The sequence below is a fragment of the Zalophus californianus genome, chromosome 7, assembly GCF_009762305.2.
Source record: "Zalophus californianus isolate mZalCal1 chromosome 7, mZalCal1.pri.v2, whole genome shotgun sequence".
NCBI lineage: Eukaryota > Metazoa > Chordata > Mammalia > Carnivora > Otariidae > Zalophus > Zalophus californianus.
In genome coordinates this window covers 128,241,279-128,251,823 of record NC_045601.1, presented here as the reverse complement: position 1 = coordinate 128,251,823, position 10,545 = coordinate 128,241,279, and positions in this window count along the sequence as shown.

Below are 10,545 nucleotides of genomic sequence, written 5' to 3'. Positions count from 1 at the left end.
ATAGTTTTAAGCAGTTGGGGCTTCACATTCTGAACTCAAAATATTCTCAATCTAAATCTCACCTTTCCCCACAGCTTTCTGAGTGTCCACTTTCTCAGATGGCTTTCTGGCCCTTGAGAATCCCAGAAAATTCTTCAAATATATAGAAACAACAAAAACTGAGCAATATTTCTGATTCCTTCCCATTAGCAGATTGGTTAGCCCAAACAGAAACAGGGGAGGACAGGCATATTCAAGGCATCTGTGAAGCTGGCAAAAAAAAAAAAAAAGACCAGTATTTTACACAAGTTGGAGGGCTTGGGAACTTTGTCAGAGTGCCAATGTCAGGAAACGTGAGTATTTTGGCCATGATATTTGAGAATTCTTTAATAAAATTATATTTGGAGAAAGGTAGGAAGTCGTATACATCTAAATTCATGATTTTAAAAAGTCTATAATGTTTTAATACATTTCACGTAAGAGAGAGAGTCACTTTTTTCAAGATTGATTTATTTATTTTGGAGAGAGAGAGAGAGAGGGAGGGAGAGAGAGGCAGCACACCGGTGGGGAAGGGGCAAAGGGAGAGAGGGAATCCTCAAGCAGACTCCCCCACTGCCCAGGGCATGAGCTTGACATGGGGTTTGATTCCACAACACTGACATCATGACCGGAGCTGAAATCAAGAGTCGGCCACTTAACCAACTGAGTCTCCCAGGCGCCCCAGAAAAATAGTTACTTTAATTCTAGTCATGCATCATACTATGTTTTGCCTACACCATCTCAAGTGCCTAGGAACTGGAAATTTTTTAATATTCAGGACATCTTTGTTTCCCTTATGTCCTCCCCATCACCATTTTCAGAAATACATTTGACAGAGTCACTGTTTGGTGATCGCATATCATATTGTGATTTAATATTATTATGTGTAGTAGTTTGTGTGGAGAAAATGGTACACCACATAGTAAACTTGACAGATATGACTTAGACATTCTACTGTATGTTTTTGTATTTTGAACGTTTCTGAGCACATAAATTTGAGATAATCCTGAGGTTAATTCTATCAGAAGTCTTAAAAAGCAAAAATGATTTTAAAAAGAAGAAGCTATCATTTTGCTCTAAATAATTTTTGCTAGCAATTATTGCTTATGAAAAGATATCTAATTGTACTAAAATGTAACTGTATCTTATATTTATATAGCTCTTTCTAGTTTATTTTTTTTAAGATTTTATTTATTTATTCATGAGAGACAGACAGAGAGAGAGGGAGAGGGAGAGGGAGAAGCAGGCTCCCCAAGGGGCAGGAAGCCCAATGCGGGACTCGATCCCAGGACCCTGGGATCATGACCTGAGCTAAAGGCAGACACTTAACCATCTGAGCCACCCAGGCACCCAAGCTCTTTCTAGTTTAGAAATGATCTCAACTCCCCAACAATCCTATAAAATAGGTCAAAGAGATCTACCTCTTCTTTCTTAAATAGGAAAAAGAGGCTCAAGTCAGGCAGCTAGTAAATGTCAGACTTGGGTGTTTTGAGTTGGTTCATACCTTTGTACTGGATACCAGAAAGTACCCAATTAGGAGCATCTCCTATTTAGGCATTGGTCCGGGGTAGTCCCTGCCTAATCACCAATATCATGAACAAATGGCCAAACCTGGGTCTAGAGACCTCTACTAAAATCTTCCAGTGAGGCTTGAAAAGGAAGAAATTAATATAGCAAAGCCAAAAGAATGTCACAGAAACTAGTTCTAAGAAGGCAGTTCTGTAAAGGCCACAAAAATATTGCCTGTCATGGTTTCCTCTCCAACACCACAACTTTATGGTGCATACAGACATTGCTCATAAACTGTTTACCAGTGCATGAACAAATCTATCCAACTTAATCAGTAAGACTTAGCAAATGTATGGATCTTATATGTTACACATACACCACTATGAAACTAGTTAAGCTACATATAACACAGATAAAATTCTTAATGAATAACCAAACCTTTCTCACCAGGATCTGGTGGAATGTGGTCATGAGTTGCTAGATACAAGGTCTCAGTGATGCTCTCAATATTCTTACATGTCAACCTTCTTGATCCTGATTGGACTTATTTTTTATTTAATAAAACCTTTATAAATAGACTGACTATAGAGGCATCCTTACCATTCCCTAAGAGGCCAATGAAGTCAGGGTTGCATCTTACCTGACCTTGATCTTCTTAAGAGCCATGGCCTCATTCGCCACATTTAATCTGCCCTCACTCACCAAATCACTCTACTCTAAGCGGCTACCTGGGTCATGGCAATACCTTTAGTATAGACTTCCCTTTCAAGTCAACGATTCCTTCAGTTTCTTTAAGTACCCTAGGAGAGACCACTTATTCTTGCTCTGTGATTTGGCATAGGTGGAAACAGCTTGAGTACACCTCTTATTTCCCTTTCCTAAATGTAATGGGGAAAACACACCATTGAGATATTAATCAATTTTTTCCTATAACAGTTTGCTAGCCTTAATCCACCCTTATTCCTACTCCTATTCAAGAACTTAGGCCATTAAGTATATGCTGCTCACACAATTTCCTGCCTCTGATCTATTTAAAGAAAAAAAAGAGGGGGCTGGTGCCTGGATAGTTCAGTCAGTAAAGCATCGGACTCTTGATCTCGGCTCAGATCATGACCCCTGCGGTGATGAGATCAAGCCCTGTGTCGGGCTCCACGCTCAGCTTCAAATATCTTGAAGACTTTCTCTCTCGCCCTCTCCCTCTGACCCTCCCCCCCAACTCATGCTCTCTCCCTTTCTCTAAAGAAAGAAAGAAGAAAAAAAGAGTCCTCAGACAGATGCTAAGAAATCCCGGACAAAATGATATAAATCTTACAGCAAAAGATCTGAGAATAAGATTCCACTCTGATCCCATATTTGCAAATATGGATCATCTTTCACTAGAGACAAGAAAGAAAAGGAGACAGTTCTAAGGGGAATTATGGGAGAAGACGTTTTGGTGGGTTCCAAAGAGAATCTCCTTAGAGATTCTCTTAGGAAGAACCCTGAAGAGGTGGTCCCCCCAGAGATGGAAACCCTAACAAATTTAGGGTGATGAGATCAGATCAACCTCTTAGAGATTTCTGTGACCCAACATGAAGAGAAACAGCAGAACAAACCTCTGACCCTAAAGATGGCATAAACTCGGAAGAAAGAGCCCAAGACCCAATGACATAGTGTGGACAGGAAAAGATATCTCAGCTATGATCCCTCTCAGCTAATGGGCAAGGTTCAACTCCACTCACAGTCATAGAACTATTTAAGATCTCCAGTGTCAGATACAACTCCAGGGAAAACTGAGTGGAGGGAAACCCCAAACAAACTGCAATTAAGTCTATTGCCCTGTTGAAAATGGCCCTCAAAATGAAATCAAATTCACTTGTAGAATAAAAAGAATATTATATATCTCACATACCTGAGCTGTTGATTGGGATTCATACTCACCAGAAAAACATCCCTTCCCTAAGAAATCAGGAAACAATATGACTATACTCAGTATGAAGAATTTCAACAAAATATTGCTAGGGCAGCGGAAGAAAAACCTTTTCATAGGTTTTTAAAGCCTTCTGTTATTTTTTGTCCCTCCATACAAGGGTTATATGTCCACATTTTTATGCATGAACTTGACTGTGATTAATTCACTCAACAAATATTCATTGAGTACTTCTTATGCAGAAGGCTCTAGGCACTGCAAGAAATACAGAGAAATATACAGCATACAGCGTCTTCCCTCAAGGGATTTATAATCTGATTGGGAACAAGGAGAGAAATTAAACCATGAATGTTCAATACTGGCATGCATCAAATAAACCATAGAAATGATAAAAGTATTATGAGTTTAGACGATTGAGGGAGGAACCAGCGGGCTGGAATTGTCAAGGAAAGCTTCAAGGAGAAATGTTTTTTGCAAACAGTGGGTGAAGACACATTGGTAAGAATGAAATCATGTTAGGGAGTTATGACCAGGATTTAAACTGAATAAGATAAATTAGGGTAGAGTCTGATGCAGTAGGGCAGGAAGGACAGGGTAGTGAATAGAAAGTTTGTGTCAATATCACTGAGAGGGACTTCTGGAAATGTTCTAATTAAAATATTTTTTCTTTGACATCTGAAGGTTAATTCCCCTTAGAAATCTTTAATCAACGGAACTAGATCATTCCTCTTAAATCACTTTTTAGTAATGAATCCATAGCCCTGAAATATATCTTTTTAGTGCCTTTTGAGATAAGCTCTTTCTTCCCCACCATCACCCAGTAATTCTGATAAAGCCAAAATTCCCCCTTCACACACTCACACAATTCCTTAGCCACTTAGATCTAGATCAAAGTCCATGTAACACCCTCCACCCTGCGTACACAGAGTAATTCTCACAACCACAACCCTTATGGCTCAACCTGGACCCCCTCCCAAATCCTCCTCTCTGACTTAACAATGCCTCACTCCTGTCCCCTTTCAAAACATATGTTTCCTAGAGAACTGGCAGAACAAAAAGAAATGACACTGATGTCATTTCTATGAGCACGTTGCCTCTCTACATACAGTCGACGTCCCATGCAAAAGTCTGCTGATCTGGCCTGCCCTATTCCCAAGTTGTCTGGTAATTAGAATTCTTCTCAGCAGGAGACAATGCCATGCATCTTGAGCAGAGAGGAGGAAATTGGAAGGATTCCAGAACCTTTTCACTCTTGGCTCAACTGGCCCAACTGGTAAACATAATGCTTCTACCTTTAGCTGGAGATGATTATATAAAGTCTGAGTCAGAGAAGGATATGGTTTTTTTTTATTATTACTTCAAGGCCTTGAGGTATTTTTTTCTTAAAACACCAAGGAGTCAACCAGCAGAAAAAAAAAAACCCTAAGGGTTTATTCATAATGCCCAGAGGCAGGTCGTGCACAGAAAATGAAGAACTTGAAAAAGAATATGAAAATATTTTCATGCAAAGAAACCAAATCCAATCAATGCATTTCTAACATATCCCTACTATGTGCAAGACCAAAATATCATTTTTAAATAAGTACTTTTGAGAAACAACTTTTGACAAGCAAAGACTCGGATTCCTCTTATATTTGTTTGCTGACAGTTGACATCACACCAAATTGATTCTGGCCATATCCATAGACAGTCTCAGGTCTGATGTCCTGGACTGTTTCATCGCATCATCCCTGGGAACATCACTGAGTGCTTTAATAGACTCTTTTCCAGATAAGACAAGTAGTGTTCAATACCAGGTTAATGAAATTTTTGTGGTCATTGCCTCTGCATACATCTTTTTACTAAAGAATGTGTGGGTTTTAAACAATCACATAAACCTCTATTCCTTAAGCAACCACAGTAAAATTCTTAAATTGTTTCTGGTAAGTGCTTTATCTGTGCAATCCCTTCTAGTCTCTTCGCCATTTTTATAGATGTAATCAATTATTTCAGTCAAGAAAAGTATCCTGCCAACTTTCCAGAATTCCTAGCACGATTTTAACTACCAGCTTGGGGTTTTATTCAGTATGAGCATAAAAGTTATTATATTCTAATTGCTTGTGATTGTTACTACACTGAGATTTATTTTTGTTGTTTTTTTTCAAGAGATTGTTAAAATGAGTTTAGTGACTTCATTCTGGTTTTCCTGATTGATTCTATTATTAGGACTGTGGAAGCCTGGGGCCCTTTGGCCTTGCTGAACATCTTGAACAATTTTTTAAGCAGTTTGGGTTTGGCAAAACCTATTTTGCCAAGAACATTACCCTTTAATTTTTAAAAACCATGTGCATTTTAAGGAAAATGTAACCCATATGTTCCTAATTCCTCTGTACTAAACACATCAAAATGTTTTGTAAGAAACACTTGATTTCCAAGAAGACTTATGAGCCTTCCTTATAAGAACTTTTTAGTTATTTTCTTTTAAAACAGGAAGTTACTTCTGCCAAGAATAAAGTTATTTAGACACCAACTGTTTCAAGAAACTCATGAACTAACTGGACATTTTTTATGTTACTCTGGAATATATTTGCTGAATAAAATGGTAGCCAAAAACAAAAACTGACCAGTGAGAGAACCAAATCAAATATTTTAAAAAATTCTTAGAATATATGTACGTTTTCTGAATCTTCATACATTGAAATACTTGGTTATAGATTTACTATTTGACAAAAACACCTGTTTCAAAAGAGTTTGTTAGGGATCAGATTTGGGTGTTGTTTTGTTTTGTTTTCAGTTCTAGGGAAGGTATTCTAGAATCTTATTTGAATATCTGTTTTTAACATGTTACAAATTAACTTTTCCCAGAGAATTTGGAAATATTAATTCAGTGTATCTTCATTTTAATATTTCTATCTCTAATCCCAACAGTAAGAATAGAAAGAATATTCACAAACCCAGCACAGTGTATATTTTTGCATATGTATAGATTCATATAAATGTATAGATATGTACTGTGGATACTCAGGCAGCTTTACCCTCCATCATGAGTCTCTCAGATTCCAAACTACTGAGCCGTGAGAGAACCGCTATTACTCCTACTCCTCAAACTAGCAAAATTTGGTGACAATTCTTCCTAGTCTAGATTCATAGGCTGACATGTCAAGCATAAGTCTGTTACCTCAGAAGGGCAGCACGAAGACTCCCATGGACAGAATACACAACCTATCAGGCCTATTTCTGGCCGGATTTCTTGAATATTCTGGTATTCTCTTATTTCCATCCTAATTTAATATCTTAGTATCAGATCAGAAGAAAAAAGGAGAAACTGTCCCTATACCTCAAGCCTGCAAGGATCCACCTTCTCGGTTTCTCCAGGTTAGATCTCCCATCAGATCCACCCGGTTTGGGATGATCATAAAGGTGAAGACCTCTGCTTCCACTGGCCCTGTTGCTCAAGGCTCTCTATGCAGCCTTCTGGATCTCTGTCACCACAGCCCCTGCTGTACCATAACTCCCATCTGTGAGCCAACCCAACCCTAAGCACTCAGAGACAAGCCAGTAGATATCACATCAAAGTGATTAAAAGGCAAAATGCAATGAATCATGGATCACTACATCAAAAACTAATGACGTATTGTATGGTGACTAACATAACATAATAAAATAAAATAAAAGAAGAAAAAAAAATAAAAGACAAAATGTTCTGATTCCCAAGTAGCCATATGGTTGGTGCTCAATGATATGAGATGATGAATGTGTTAATGAACTTGATCGTGGTCATCATTTCACAATGAATAGCCATATCAAATCATCACATTGGGCACCTACTGATCTATCTATCTACCCTACTGATAGATGATAGATTAGATAGATGATAGATGATAGATAGATAGATAGATAGATGATAGATAGCTTATAGATATATATATACAGGTTTTATTTGTCAATCATGCCTCAGTGAAGCTGGGGAAAATATGAGAAATTATATCATCTGCTCTTTTATGAATATTACTTTTTATAGGTTAATATTAATGTTTTTTTTCTATTTTAAAATATACAAATCAGGAACACAAAAGAGACAATTCATTCTCATCTTCCTCATCTGTAAATGGCCATAAGAAGATGGAATGATTCCTCGGGTTCTTTCCTGCACAAACTTTTTCTGAAACTACTCTTAGCACTCGAGCTTTCCAGCAGTCCTGACAATGAAGAAGTCATTGGCAGCTGGTGTTCAGGGCACACGGTGTTTCCTGATGCAAGTATTTACTAGTTCAGCCCTGAGTTCCTGCTGCATGCCAGGCACTTTGCTAGGATTAGGGGTACAAAGAAGAAGGCAGAAAAAAAGAAACAAATTCTGCCTTCATGGGTTTTAGAGGAGCTTAGAAAAATAAGCATCCAAACAGCTGTGACAACGTCTGATTTGAATTTTCACTGATAAGGAAAAAAAAAATAGAGGCTAGAAATCCTTTGTATTTGACATGGAGATAGAAAAGCAGAGGCCAAACAGTCTCGGGAGAGTTGGCAAGGAAGGCGTGGTGTCAGGGAAGCTTTAAGAGAGTTGATCAGAAATAAGGGAAACAAAAGGTTTTATCAGCTGTAAAACAAAGAACTATAAAGGGATTGAATTCTATTTGTTTTTTAAGTCCTGTCATTCTAGTTTGGGTATGTATTTCTACATGATGCTTTTCTTCTATGTTCTCCAGCACCCCAATGTAGTTACTACATCTGCCACCAAAAAAAAAAAAAAAAATTAATAAAAATTAAAAAGAATAGGAGGACCAGCAAAAATTTTATTGTAACAAAACTCAAAATGTACAGAATCATCATTTCTCCAGCCCTGGAAATTAACCTAACAATTTTTTACATAACTGTATAAGAGTGCCATGATGAAGTTGGAGGAGGGCCATAGAAACTCCCCAAAATGTACCCCATATGTGATGGCAAGAATGCAGCATAGTGAGGGCATTTGAAAAATAGGCTCTTTCATCTTAAGAGACAAGAACAAGGCTAGTCATAACCAAAGTTTTTAAATTGTGAAAAGTAATATTAGAAGGATATTCTGATTCTGTTGTGCTCTTTGAGGATTAAGGCATTTCATGAAATAAATAACATACAATGGATTGCCTGTTTAAGTGTTTAACCTAGGAAATGGCAGATCCAGCCATAATTTTCTAAGTTAACCTAAAGCTCTCTGCATGTACTTCATCAACATTTTTAGATTTAAATTCTAAACCACAAAAAAGTATTTCCCTTGTGAATAATCTGGTAACAGTGTTCTTCACTGTCAGGATTGCTGGAAAGTTCGTGTGTTGAGAAAATGTTCATAAGGGGTGCCTGGCTGACTCAGTCAGTTGTGCATCCTGGAGGCTCAGGTCATGGTCTCAGGGTCACGAGATGGAGCCCCACGTTGGGCTCCGCGCTTAGCACAGAGTCTGCTTGAGATTCTTTCCCTCTCCCTCTGCCTCTCCCACAACGTGCTCTCTCTCTCTCTCTCTCTCTCTCTCTCTCTAAAATGATAAATAAATCTTTAAAAAAAACAGGTTCATAAAAAATTTGTGCAGGAACTAAACTTAGAAGCCTTTCACTCCCTCTTCCATCCCTTTACAGATAAGGGGACTAAGGCCCGGAAAAGATGGAAATGAGTTGTCTATGTTGTGTTTCTGATGTACAGTGTGATGATCTGATATAGCTATACCTTGCATATATTGTATATATTAGTAGTATCATTAAAAGCAGATCTGCTCTTGCGAGTATGACCTAATACTAGGAAAATCTTAATAAACTGGTTTTAATAAAGAGCTGATGCTTCAAAATTATATAGGATCCATCAATATGTTGCAATATTCCCAAAATTTTACATACAGTTGGAAATTTTCTTTCATCTGCAGTTTTTGGTTAAGGCATGGATAGGGAGGAGAGAATTGTCCAGAGTGAAGCCACTGGAGTGTAAATGGTCATCTCTTACTATTTCTTCTTCATGCAAATTGTGCTTGACAAAAAAGAAGAACAAAGGACAAAAGGAATGAAGGAAGGAAAAGAAAGAAAGAAAGCCTCCCAAAAGAATAAAATCCAAACAACTTTAATTATAAATATATTTTAAAAAATAGAATCACTAATCCTAACTGGCCTTAACTACAGTAATAAGAAAGTTTTGTTTGAAAAATCTGGGTCTTGACTAGTTTCTTTCAAAATTTACTTTTGTATAAGAGCACCTGGGTGGCTCAGTCGGTTAAGTGTCCAACTCTTCTTGGTTTCAGCTCAGGTCATGTTCTCATGGGTTGTGGGATCCGGCCCCCCAATCAGGCTCCACGCTCAGTGGGGAATCTGTATGAAAGATTCTCTCCCTCTGCCCCTCCTCCTGCTCACTCTCTCTATCTCTCTCTCTCTCTGAAAATAAATAAATAAATATTTTTAAAAAATTACTTTCATATAATTTACCTTGAAATTAGGTCTCTGGAGGAATTAAAGGTCAATATGCTGAGGAAGGTAATGAAGTAAAGGTAGAAAGAATATAGTTTGAATGAATATAGGTGAAGCCAGTGCAAATTTTTCTAGCTGATAAATTTTTTTAAAACTCAGAAACATTTACCTATGAACGATGAAGTGGGTTGCTTTATTTTTAAACCATCCATGATGACTACTAGCAGAAGTATTCAGAGTAATCACAATTAAATAATTACGGTCAATTAACCATAAATCTAACATATTTGGTCAACCTGTTCTTCCTTTCTAGAAAGCTGTGCAGAACGGATACCTGTGTTAGCAACAGTCTACCACCATTCATTCCAGTAAACTCTGTCTAATTTTATGATAACAGCAATAACACAAACCAGAATTTATTCTGTTTATGGATTGTGAGTAAACAAAATTTGTGAGGAAGTGAATTGTTTACCCATGTGAGGTGGATGAGCTTTTCCAGAAAAGCAGGATTTAGCGCCCTCAAGGAGACCTTTTATTAAATGGAGCTAGAAATGTGTGTTCATTTCACTGGTCTGAAGAGAGCAAAGGCGTCATCATTAAACAGTTACTTTAGGGCACTAGGATTTTTGTATCGGGTTTTACTTAAACTTTGTACATACAACCAGTCCTCACAAGCAGTAATGGCAACATGATGATATTTATTAGACCAT